General features: G+C 42.3%; 1 long non-coding RNA gene across 1 annotated transcript in view; it reads right to left on the bottom strand.

Annotated features, from left to right (window-relative positions):
• The window catches only part of LOC139420869 (uncharacterized), a 247,742-nt gene extending 234,774 nt beyond the window's left edge, over window positions 1–12,968 (bottom strand). The window contains exon 1 of the long non-coding RNA XR_011635554.1: window positions 12,892–12,968. This is a non-coding gene — a long non-coding RNA (uncharacterized lncRNA). The remainder of the gene's footprint in view (window positions 1–12,891) is intronic.
• Between the last annotated feature and the right edge of the window lie 704 nt (window positions 12,969–13,672).

Genomic DNA, 13,672 nt, shown 5'->3' with positions numbered 1-13,672 from the left:
GTGCAGCTCTATATGAGGAAGTTGTTCCTAATGTTTTGTACACTCAGTATATACAGTATATCATATCATGGTGGGTAGACCAACATTAGTCCCAGAGAAAGACATACACCTTATTTCCAGCATGGGTGGCACTGATCCTCATAGACGTAGAGTAGTCCAAACTGTGTATGATTCACATGGTGGCACTGATCCTCATAGACGTAGAGTAGTCCAAACTGTGTATGATTCACATGGTGGCACTGATCCTCATAGATGTAGAGTAGTCCAAACTGTGTATGATTCACATGGTGGCACTGATCCTCATAGACGTAGAGTTGTCCAAGCTGTGTATGATTCACATGGTGGCACTGATCCTCATAGACATAGAGTAGTCCAAACTGTGTATGATTCACATGGTGGCACTGATCCTCATAGACGTAGAGTAGTCCAAACTGTGTATGATTCACATTAAACAATGCTACCTTATATAATGTTACTTACCCTACATTATTCATCTCATAGGCATACGTATATACTGTACTCTATATCATCGACTGTATCCTTATGTAATACATGTATCACTAGCCACTTTAACTATGCCACTTTGTTTACATACTCATCTCATATGTATATACTGTACTCGATACAATCTACTGTATCTGCCTATGCTGCTCTGTACCATCACTCATTCATATATCCTTATGTACATATTCTTTATCCCCTCACACTGTGTACAAGACAGTAGTTTTGGAATTGTTAGTTAGATTACTTGTTGGTTATTACTGCATTGTCGGAACTAGAAGCACAAGCATTTCGCTACACTCGCATTAACATCTGCTAACCATGTGTATGTGACAAATAAAATTTGATTTGATTTGATTTGGTGGCACTGATCCTCATAGACGTAGAGTAGTCCAAACTGTGTATGATTCACATGGTGGCACTGATCCTCATAGATGTAGAGTAGTCCAAACTGTGTATGATTCACATGGTGGCACTGATCCTCATAGACGTAGAGTTGTCCAAGCTGTGTATGATTCACATGGTGGCACTGATCCTCATAGACATAGAGTAGTCCAAACTGTGTATGATTCACATGGTGGCACTGATCCTCATAGACGTAGAGTTGTCCAAACTGTGTATGATTCACATGGTGGCACTGATCCTCATAGACGTAGAGTAGTCCAAACTGTGCATGATTCACATGGTGGCACTGATCCTCATAGACGTAGAGTAGTCCAAACTGTGTATGATTCACATGGTGGCACTGATCCTCATATCAAATGTTATTTGTCACAAACACATGTTTAGCAGATGTTGTTGTGGGTGTAGCAAAATGCTTGTGTTCCTAGTTCCAACAGTGCTGTAATATCTAACAATTCACAACACACACAATACACACAAGCTAAAAGTAAAATAATGGAATTAAGGAATATATAAATATTAGGATGAGTGATGTCAGAGTGGCATTGACTAGAATACAATAGAAAAAAACATAGTATATAAATATCAGATGAGTAAAGCAAAAAATCTGTAAACATTATTAGAGTGACTAGTGCTACAGGAGTCACTACAGATCCGGGTTCGACCAGGAGACCCATGAAGCGGCGCACAACTGGCCTAGCGTCGTCCAGGTTAGAGGAGGGTTTTGTCCTTGTCCCATCGCGCTCTAGCGACTCCTGTGGGGGAACAGGCGCATGAACGCTGACATAGCCGACAGTTGTACGGTGTTTCCTCCGACACATTGGTGTGGCTGGCTTCCGGGTTAAGTGAGCAGTGCGGCTTGGCAGGGTCGTGTTTCAGAGGTCCAAGAGACTCTCGACCGTCGCCTCTCCCGAGTCCGTACGGGAGTTGCAGCGATGGGACAGGACTGTAACTGCCAAGAGACTCTCGACCTTCGCCTCTCCCGAGTCCGTACGGGAGTTGCAGCGATGGGACAGGACTGTAACTGCCAAGAGACTCTCGACCTTCGCCTCTCCCGAGTCCGTACGGGAGTTGCAGCGATGGGACAGGACTGTAACTGCCAATAGACTCTCGACCTTCGCCTCTCCCAAGTCCGTACGGGAGTTGCAGCAATGGGACAGGACTGTAACTGCCAAGAGACTCTCGACCTTCGCCTCTCCCGAGTCCGTACGGGAGTTGCAGCGATGGGACAGGACTGTAACTGCCAATTGGATATCACAAAATTGGGGAGAAAAGGGGTAAACAATACAATTATTCACATGGTCCAACTAACATAGAGGAGGAACAGTGGTACCTCTTAAGAATGTTTGAGATACTCATCGTGGCCCCTCCCATTTAAAACACACACACCTGAAATAGTTCATTTATGGCAGACGCGTTCTTCTTCGTTAGAAGGAAGGATGTGTTTTTATGAAGAACATGTGCAACAAAGAAAAGGCCTTTACCCACCCTGGATATGTGTATGTTATGTTTATCTGATCCTGCCACATTGCTAGGCAACAGTGACTTTAATCACTATTCCATACATCTGCTGCGTAAGGGGAGGTGGACTCAGTCAGCAAAAGCTAACGTCAGGTCAGATATTTATTGTGCATTGTGTAATAGATTTATCACATGCAACCGGTTCCAGTTTTCAAATATAACTGTCTCTAGTCTTTGACTCCTGACTCCTGCCTGCTGTGCTCCAGGCCTACTCCTGACAGTACCATTCTCCTGGCCTGTCTCAAGTCTTTGACTCCTGCCTGCTGTGCTCCAGGCCTACTCCTGCCAGTACCATTCTCCTGGCCTGTCTCAAGTGTTTGACTCCTGCCTGCTGTGCTCCAGGCCTACTCCTGCCAGTACCATTCTCCTGGCCTGTCTCAAGTCTTTGACTCCTGCCTGCTGTGCTCCAGGCCTACTCCTGCCAGTACCATTCTCCTGGCCTGTCTCAAGTGTTTGACTCCTGCCTGCTGTGCTCCAGGCCTACTCCTGCCAGTACCATTCTCCTGGCCTGTCTCAAGTCTTTAACTCCTGCCTGCTGTGCTCCAGGCCTACTCCTGCCAGCACCATTCTCCTGGCCTGTCTCAAGTGTTTGACTCCTGCCTGCTGTGCTCCAGGCCTACTCCTGCCAGTACCATTCTCCTGGCCTGTCTCAAGTCTTTGACTCCTGCCTGCTGTGCTCCAGGCCTACTCCTGCCAGTACCATTCTCTTGGCCTGTCTCAAGTGTTTGACTCCTGCCTGCTGTGCTCCAGGCCTACTCCTGCCAGTACCATTCTCCTGGCCTGTCTCAAGTGTTTGACTCCTGCCTGCTGTGCTCCAGGCCTACTCCTGCCAGTACCATTCTCTTGGCCTGTCTCAAGTGTTTGACTCCTGCCTGCTGTGCTCCAGGCCTACTCCTGCCAGTACCATTCTCCTGGCCTGTCTCAAGTCTTTGACTCCTGCCTGCTGTGCTCCAGGCCTACTCCTGCCAGTACCATTCTCCTGGCCTGTCTCAAGTCTTTGACTCCTGCCTGCTGTGCTCCAGGCCTACTCCTGCCAGTACCATTCTCCTGGCCGGTCTCAAGTGTTTGACTCCTGCCTGCTGTGCTCCAGGCCTACTCCTACCAGTACCATTCTCCTGGCCGGTCTCTTCTCCTGTCGTCCCTGCTTTACTACATTAGAGTCAAGGAGTGAGCATTGACATGGCATGGGCACAACTTTCCATATACCCCACTGCTCTCACTATAGAGATACATGTTTAATAGGATCTCTGGGGCTCTGACACTCTGGGTGGTGTTCCACAGTCCTGACACACTGTGAGAGGACACTAACCTTGGATCAGGTCTTATTTTAGGGTCATTTAGTAACCATTCCTACTGAGGTTTGTTTATATAGAAACAGCCTGTGTGTGAGTGTGAAGGGGAAGTATTTCTCTGAGCTGCGGTCCACAACCAGACATGTTTGTTTTTGCTGTTTTTAATGTCATGAGGCACACGCCCACACTAGCTGCTGCAATATCATGCCTCCAGAGAGCGGGAAAAGATTATGGAGCTTCAAACTTTAGTAGCCTACTTTACAACTTGAGGCCTGCTATACTTTCACTTGGGTTAGTCACGTCATACATCACACACACCGAAGAAACTTGACTACGAGTCAGGGTTGCCAGGTCTAACTAAAATGTCTAGCACAATGACCACTCAAAACCCACCCAAAAGGCCTGAAAACTAGCCCATATTTTTTTTGCAATTGGAGTTGCCTCATGTATACAATAAACAATTTTTCCATAATGTTATCAAGCCAATTAAGAAGAAATATTGCCGTAACAACTTTATAATTTTTGGGGGGGATTTCCATCAACATAATAATTATTACAAACTGTGACATGACGGGATAAACGAATTTGAATATGTAGAAAGGGAAAATAAAATTACCTTATTAAACTCGCCAGATCCTTTTCCATCAATGGATATCAATATAACTTGTTTGACTGCTATGACTAAGCAATAATGCATGAGGGTATAGGGTATGCATATTATTAGTAGATTTGGATAGAAAACACTGAAGTTTCTAAAACTGTTTGAATAATGTCTGTGAGTATAACAGAACTGATTTGGCAGGCAAAACCCCGAGCACAATCCATCCAGGGAAAAAATGTTGAGGTCAATCTGTTTTCCATACTTTTCTATGGTAAGCCCTTTTTAATAGGAATCTGCTTGCAGTTCCTATGGCTTCCACTATATGTCAACAGTCTTTAGAAATTGGTTGATGTTTTTCTTTCGAGAAATGAAGAAGTAGCCCTGTTGTTTCCAAGTGTCACTCAGATGGACTCAAGTCTTTTGGTGCGCACGACCTGGAACACGCTTCACTTTGTTTTCGTCCGGTATTGAACACAGTATATCCCGTCTTAAATGTGATCGATTATTTAAGTTTTAAAATACCTAAGGTTGGATTAGGAACGTTGTTTAAAATGTGTGGACCAAGTTTACAGGTAACTTATTAGATACTTTGTAGTCATGTTGGGCGAGTTGGAACCGGTGTATTTTCTGAATCAAAAGCGCCAAATAAATTGACATTTTGGGGATATAAAGAAGGAATTTATTGAACAAAATAACCATTTGTGATGTTTAAGGGACATTTTGGAGTGCCAACAGAAGAAGATCTTCAAAGTTACGGCATGAATTATATCGTTATTTCTGACTTTTGTGTCGCACCTGGCTGGTTGAAATATGATTGATGTGTTTGTATGTGGAGCGCTGTCCTCAGATAATCGCATGGTCCGCTTTCGCCAGAAAGCTTTTTTGAAATCTGACACCGCGGCTGGATTAACGAGAAGCTAAGCTTTATTTTGATGTATTACACATGTATGTTTAGTGAATTTTTATTATGAGTATTTCTGTTTTTTAATTTTAAACCCAGTTTATAACTGTAAATAAATCCCTTTTGCGCATGTGCATAACTATAGATAAATCCGACAGGATAGTTTGAGGATCTCGAAATCTCTGAGCAAGAAACACTTGGGCAAGCTCAAAAAAACAAATGTTAGGCTATTTATGGCAATTGTGCCATTATTATGTCCCATGTGTTAACACTACGAACAGTTATAAATGGCTCATTTCAATAGGCATAGGCCACAGACTAAGATCTGGGTTTAAGATTGTAATTCAACTTTGTCATGGTTCTCTTAGATGCAGGTAGCCTATAAACACAAATGCTTTGTTTGTAAATTATGACTTAGTGTTGGAGTGTGCCCCTGGTAACCTGTAAATAAAAAAACAAGTAAACATTGCCATCTGGTTTGTTTAATATAGGGAATTTGAAATGATTTATACTTTTACTTTCAATACTTAAGGATCAAAAGTAAATGTAATTGCTAAATTATTAAAACCAAATACTTTGACTTTTACTCAAGTAGTATTTTACTAGGTAACTTTCACTTTTACTTAGCAATTTTCTATTAAACTTAACTTTTACTCAAGTATGACAATTGGGTAATTTTTCCACCACTGTACATTCGTGGTGCAACATAGAACTCGCAATCTGCAACCAATACATTTTTACCTGCGACATGTTTGTGAAAATAACGAACATGGCAACTCTACTATGAGTTGTATTTCAGTCATGGCGCAGACCATATTAAATCGCATGATATCATTCATGTCACCCCACCGTGAAAAATCGACCACAACACCGCCTACCAAAGGGCCGTTAGGCTAGATTCTTCACGGCTGATGCCACATACCTAAACTACATCGCAGTCTCGGTTAGTTAAAACTTCTTATGGCTTGGGGCAGTATTGAGTAGCTTGGATGAATAAGGTGCCCAGAGTAAACTGCCTGATACTCAGTCCCAAAAGCTAAGATATGCATATTATTAGTAGATTTGGAAGTTTCTAAAACTGTTTGAATGATGTCTGTGAGTATAACAGAATTCACATGAACTCACATTAGCACCCTGCATACCACTGCTGGCTTGCTTCTGAAGCTAAGTAGGGTTGGTCCTGGTCAGTTCCTGGATGGGAGACCAGATGCTGCTGGAAGTGGTGTTGGAGGGCCAGTAGGAGGCACTCTTTCCTCTGGTCTAAAAAAATATCCCACTTCCCTGTGTAGGGTGCCGTCTTTCGGATGGGACGTTAAACGGGTGTCCTAACTCTCCGAGGTCATTAAAGATCACATGGCACTTATTGTAAGAGTAGGGGTGTTAACCCCGGTGTCCTGGCTAAGTGTGTGTTTGAGGGAAAGAGGTGAGAACACTCTGTTTCTTCGACCTGGCGACAGAACCTTGTTATGGCAGTGCCAGATACTGTGGATGTGGAGAATCTGAAAGAACCAGTTTTGGAGTGTGTACCTGTCACACACACACATGTATGAAAACACGCAACTATAGGTAAATATCCGTACATGTAATTGCCCTTATACCTAAAAACAAAGAACAATTCAATGAAATACCCACATAATTAGCAAATCATGTTTATTTTCCCCCATTAAAAACACTCTTACATATCTGTCTAGGTTAGAACTGTTGCTGTTAAAATACAATAAATCATTTAAAATCTTAACTGGAATAAACTGATTGATCACATCACACAGATGTATAACAGAACATACACACAGGCGCCGCTTTTGATAGTGCAAAGTAATAGTACAGATTTAAAATGACTGTAGAAAGTATTGTTGAAAAAAAGGTGTAGGGTGTAACTGTTGCTGTTAAAATACAATAAATATTTTCACATCACAGATGTAGACCAGAAAACAAACACACACAGTCCTAATGAGAGGTGTGTAGCTGGTTGAAGTTTTCAACAAGTATGTCTATTTTGGGCTCAGTTTTTGACAGTGCAACCCTGAGGTCAGCATCTAGTCTTTTTCTGTACTTTTTTTTAAAAGTACGCCAGAGTTGAGAACCCTGACTCACATACTGGAGGTATGTGGTGCCAAACTGTATCAGAACATCTACCGCTTCCTGCTTTTTGCCTCAAAAAGCATCTTGCTTCAATCAGTTTATCCTGAATGAAAATGATTTAACAGCAACAGTGCCAACCTATACTTGTTTGTAACAATAATTTCCACAGTAAGATGTACAGTAGGCCTGATCATGTTTCATCTTCATATGTACTGTTACTTAGGGTTGCACTTATCAGTAAGCTAGCTTTGGCTAACGTTAGCTAACGATTAGCTGGGGATTGTTTGAAAGAGAAACTCACATCTACTATTATGAGCGACAGTGCTCCCTTATTTGTTTATCATCACCTGTTAGAAAATTACAACAATGCCTTGCTAGATGACTTACTTTTCCACTGTAGAAGCACTGTTTCCTGAAGCATTGTCCCCTGTTCTGAAATAACTCACTGGGTTTAACGTCATGCTGTGAATGTTTGGTCAGGCCGTGTTGTTTCAATTTGTTCGTTTTGTGAGACTCGAAATTAGTAAGCATTTCCCGTACTAAACACATTGCAGGCGCTCCTCGTTATTTCTCAAAGTTAGTAGGAAACCAAGAGAGTGAAACTGTATCGCTGTATGACCTCGGTCAGAATTTCTGACTGGTTTGAGTCCATTTCACGACAGCGGTGCAGTTTGTAGGTTGCAGAGTGATCTTCAATAAAACTGCAGAACAAAATATCTGGTAAACCGTGAAGCACACGGACATCTCCCCCACTCGCGCAGCTGCCAAACTGAGCAGACACCGCTGCAAAGCAGAGAGCGCACTGAACAGAGAGCGCAGTTGCACTTGGCCATATCAATTCTACCAATGAATTAAATAATTATACATTTACTCTGACACGTTGCGACCCACCATTAACAGGTCCTAGAAAGGCTGGCCTACGCTATTGGTTGCATTTATGACACGGGTCGTTCGTTGTATTGATCTCAGTATGTAAATGTTTTCATTTATTTTTTATTTAACCTTTATTGAACCAGGTAGGCAAGTTGAGAACAAGTTCTCATTTACAATTGCGACCTGGCCAAGATAAAGCAAAGCAGTTCGACACATACAACAACACAGAGTTACACATGGAGTAAAACAAACATACAGTCAATAATACAGTACAAAAATAAGTCTATACACAATGTAACCAAGTGAGGTGAGATAAGGGAGGTAAAGGTGGCGAAGAAAATACAATATAGCAAGTAAAACACTGGAATGGTAGATTTGCAGTGGACGAATGTGCAAAGTAGAGATAAAAATAATGGGGTACAAAGGAGCAAAATAAATCAAATAAATACAGTAGGGGGAGAGGTAGTTGTTTGGGCTAAGTTATAGATGGGCTATGTACAGGTGCAGTAATCTGTGAGCGGCTCTGACAGCTGGTGTTTAAAGCGAGTGAGGGAGATAAGTGTTTCCAGTTTCAGAGATTTTTGTAGTTCGTTCCAGTCATTGGCAGCAGAGAACTGGAAGGAAAGGCAGGAAAGGCGGGCGGCCAAAGGAAGAATTGGTTTTGGGGGTGACCAGAGATATATATATATATACCTGCTGGAGCGCGTGCTACAGGTGGGTGCTGCTTTGGTGACCAGCGAGCTGAGAGAAGGGGGGACTTTACCTAGCAGGGTCTGAGTAGGTTGTCATTTTAATAATTTGTGTGGTATAAACAAATAGTATTGTAACGTCTCCAGTCATATAAAATGATGTAGAATTATAGGAAAGGCCCTTTTTTAAATTGGAACCACAAACCCCTTAGTCTTCGGGACTGAGCCCCGAAAGAATATGGAACTCTGGAGACGGCCCCGGCCTGCCGGATAATAACGAATTCTATGGAACCCTGGAGACGGCCCCGGCCTGCCGGATAATAACGAATTCTATGGAACTCTGGAGACGGCCCCGGCCTGCCGGATAATAACGAATTCTATGGAACTCTGGAGACGGCCCCGGCCTGCCGGATAATAACGAATGCTATGGAACTCTGGAGACGGCCCCGGCCTGCCAGATAATAACGAATGCTATGGAACTCTGGAGACGGCCCCGGCCTGCCGGATAATAACGAATTTTATGGAACTCTGGAGACGGCCCCGGCCTGCCGGATAATAACGAATGCTATGGAACTCTGGAGAGGCCCCGGCCTGCCGGATAATAACGAATGCTATGGAACTCTGGAGACGGCCCCGGCCTGCCGGATAATAACGAATGCTATGGAACTCTGGAGACGGCCCCGGCCTGCCGGATAATAACGAATTCTATGGAACTCTGGAGACGGCCCCGGCCTGCCGGATAATAACGAATTCTATGGAACTCTGGAGACGGCCCCGGCCTGCCGGATAATAACGAATGCTATGGAACTCTGGAGACGGCCCCGGCCTGCCGGATAATAACGAATTCTATGGAACTCTGGAGACGGCCCCGGCCTGCCAGATAATAACGAATGCTATGGAACTCTGGAGACGGCCCCGGCCTGCCGGATAATAACGAATTCAACATGAGAAAGGCTAAATACTTTTCTACGTTGAAGGGACACAATTAACACAACTAGATACATTTCTATGAGAATGAAGGACATTGGCATTCTATAAGCATCTGATCGAACAACCGATTAAATTGATCAAATTAAATAGTAAACTCACGTGCTTGAATGTGTGCTAAGCTGAAGAGTCCTCTAAACTGAATAAAACGGCAGCTTTAATTTGTCTGGAATGCCTTTGGGTCTCTGAAATGCAGCGTACGGCAACTTGTATTCAACTTGTTTGCTCAATGCGTATCCTGTCTTCCAAGGTCAGAGAAGTTCATACATGAATGATCGTGCGGAAAAGTGTCTCTTGATACGCTATGACTCCGCCCTCAGCATAAAGACACATGTTACTTTCAATCATTAATTCAAAATATTATTTTGTGCCAAAACACCATATCCGCTATATGAAAACTAACGGCCGTAGTGTGCACTGCACTCTGCATGTGACATAAGCAGTTTAAATCACTTGTTGTGGAGCAACACAATCTCACATTCAATTCGTGCATATATGTACATAATGCACAGCCTTTCATGGACAAATTGTCCGGCCACAATTTTATGTATTGGATTTTAATTGTTTTTTCGGACAAAAGCCGTAATTACCGGCTAAGGGAAACTGTCGCATTTTCCCATCAAAGTTGTGTTTCCATCAAATTGACTTGTTGCAGCTAAAAGTCTGCGTGTAAATACGTAGTGCACATGTTTTATTTGAGGTTTAATTTCCATTTACTGAATAAAAAATACAAGTTAAATGAGTTTCCATGCATTTTCAACTCTAGGCCTACTGATGGGTTTGTCACATAATAATGTAGCGAAATTGCCCACTCTGGTATTGGCAGGTGCGCTCTATCCAACAGCGTGCTGATACCGTGCAGGTATAGCCTACTACATGATGAGGTTATCTTGGACAAAAGTTAAAGATTATTTGTATTTGTCAAATGTCAAGCATCGATTATTATGTCACCAGAATAAGGCCCTTCATCAACCTCATAGCTGTGCACTTTCACCACCCTGTGAAGTTCATCCTAATTTATTTCATCTGTAGCCTAATAAACTGCATGCTTTCCCGTGTTGCTGTGACATTTTTTATCCGACATGTAGACTACTTTACTCGCATTAGAAGGTTGGATGGAAACATGGTTAATGTCAAGCCATTCTGAGGATGGTGGAATTATATTTTGGATGAATGTGCACATGCCTACAGGAGACTTTTGAAGTTGCCTAATCAGATTAAAACTGGTTGTGACTGGTTGTGTTAATTACACATATAAAAGGTAATACATTTTAAAAGTTAAAGGATAAATATTTAGGCTATATTGAAGATCTATGTTCTAGGTGCAGAGAGGAGGCAGTATTAAGCTTTCCTGACTAACTGGGCCTGCCGGGAGCATATGTGGTCACATTATTATAGGACCATTTGGGAGAATGATGATCGGAAACAGCTTATTCAGTATCGGAATAAAAAATACAGCCAGACTGGCCTGGTACTGTGCCTTTCTAGACCTTATAAACTGTCAGAGTAGACCCACAACTGATCCAAATGGAATGAATGAAATGAAACTTTCAAATCACAGGACTTTTTCACTGCAGCCTAGAGTATAATTTTGTACTCATTTGAAAACAATAATGAAATGATTCATTGCATTGTGGTGTTGTAGGCTACTATAGTCTAGGTAATAACTGTATTGTCCCTAAACAAGATCAATAGGGGAGCTTTTTGATCTGTGTTTCATGTCTTCACTGTTTTTTCATGTGTAATGATGCACCTGGCTTGTCAGCGGCATATCAGCTATTCCTATTTGTTCTTTTCTAGGGTAGTCTAGTGGTTAAAGTGTTGGACTAGTAACTGAAAGGTGGCAAGTTCAAATCCCCGAGCTGACAAGGTACAAATCTGTCATTCTGCCCCTGAACAGGCAGTTAACCCACTGTTCCTAGGCCGTCATTGAAAATAAGAATTTGTTCTTAACTGACTTGCCTAGTTAAATAAAGAAAACAATTCATATTGGATATTGATGTAGTTTTGAATGCTTTTATGTGTGGTATGATTGCTACAGTAGTTAGCCTATTGCAGACCTGGACAAACGATCCGCCTAACACTATTGTCACTATGAATGGTGGATAGAGGGCAGGATAGATCTTTAGGCTGGTAGACTATACTGACCTGTGGTATAGTAAAAGTTAACACACTAAAAAGCGTAGTGCATAAGGGAAGTACCAAAACCCCTTGATATAGAGGAGGCGCATGCAAACAAATGCTTTACATTTGGCTAGGATAGAATAATTTATTCAGTAAAACCTGCAATAGAACAAATGTTAACCAGGAACATTGGAACCCCAGTATGTGGCGATCTGTCCCTAATCCTTCAATAAATCACTTTGGGATCACAAATTTGTCACGGACAGTGGTTAACAGTCAGCAACTCAGCTAGAATTGGGCATTTGGATTTGCCTATAGGACAACAAAATAATAGGCCTGTACACTTGATTTAGGCTACATTATTGCATGCTAAATGTTTCTGATCAGTGATAGATGACTCACCTCCTGTCACGTCCTAAACATTTTTATGTCTCTATTTTAATGTGGTGAGGGCGTGAGTTGGGGTGGGCATTCTATGTTTTTGTTCTATGTGTTATAGTTCTATGTGTTTGGCCTGGTATGGTTCCCAATAAGAGGCAGCTGTCTATTGTTGTCTCTGATTGAGAACCATACTTAGGCAGCCTGTTTTCCCACTATGGTTTGTGGGTAGTTGTTTTCTGTGTTTCACCATACAGAACTGTTTCGATTTTCATTGTTTCACTTTGGTTATTTTTGTATTCAGTGTTCAGTTATATTTCATTAAAATGGACACTTACCACGCTGCGTTTTGGTCCGATCTTTCATACTCCTCATCAGATGAAGAAGATCGTTACACCTCCACTTATTTGTCCAGCCAACCTGGTCTCAGAGCATTTTGTATTATTCTGTATGTAAACGTGAAACACTCCATTTAGTATGATACGTTACGAATTACAATTTGTATATGTTACAAATTTGCAAAATGTACAATATTTTTACCTTTATTTAACTAGGCAAGTTAGTTAAGAACAAATTCTTATTTACAATGACGGCCTAGGAACAGTGGGTTAACTGCCTGTTCAGGGGCAGAACGACAGATTGTCAGCTCGGGGGTTTGATCTTGCAACCTTCCGGTTACTAGTCCAACGCTCTAACCACTAGGCTACCCTGCCGCCCCAATATGTTACTAATTTGAGAGGGGATGGGTGTGCCATTCAATATTCATTACCAGACCAGAAAGGTAGATCATACCACAGTATACAGCATCTCCATCCAGTACAAGGTATATGGGCAGACATGACAAACACCTCTAGAAACTCATGTACTGATAAGAAAGGCAATACTCCTGCCAGCTCACTATTGAAGTAGCCAAATGCTTCTGCTGTAGAGTGTGAGAGATGAGGCTTGAGGGTTTGACACTCACTGACATTTTGACTGTTTCTGATTCTAGGAATAAGAAGAGCTTCGGCTATTAACAGATACAAATACAGTCTTGCCTCTAGCCTCGTCCCCTCACCCTGTCACACTGATCTCAGACCTTCCATTCTCCTGAGGAACTCAGCTCAAACAGATGCTTGTCCTTTCTGCCTCTGATCTCATGTGGACATACGTAAACAGCATCTAACCAAATTACAGGCGTTGTGTTAGTATGAAATTAGTTCTGGGTTAACAAAGATTACCTTGTCCCGCATGTCACAGCCAGTGTATGAGTATGAATGAAGGGTAATTATGTCTCTGAGCTGAGGGGCTGAGTTCATGTTGCACAAAGAACTAACTGAGG

The sequence above is a fragment of the Oncorhynchus clarkii genome, chromosome 2 (genome assembly GCF_045791955.1).
Source record: "Oncorhynchus clarkii lewisi isolate Uvic-CL-2024 chromosome 2, UVic_Ocla_1.0, whole genome shotgun sequence".
Classification (NCBI taxonomy): domain Eukaryota; kingdom Metazoa; phylum Chordata; class Actinopteri; order Salmoniformes; family Salmonidae; genus Oncorhynchus; species Oncorhynchus clarkii.
This window is presented reverse-complemented; position numbering and strand designations above follow the sequence as displayed.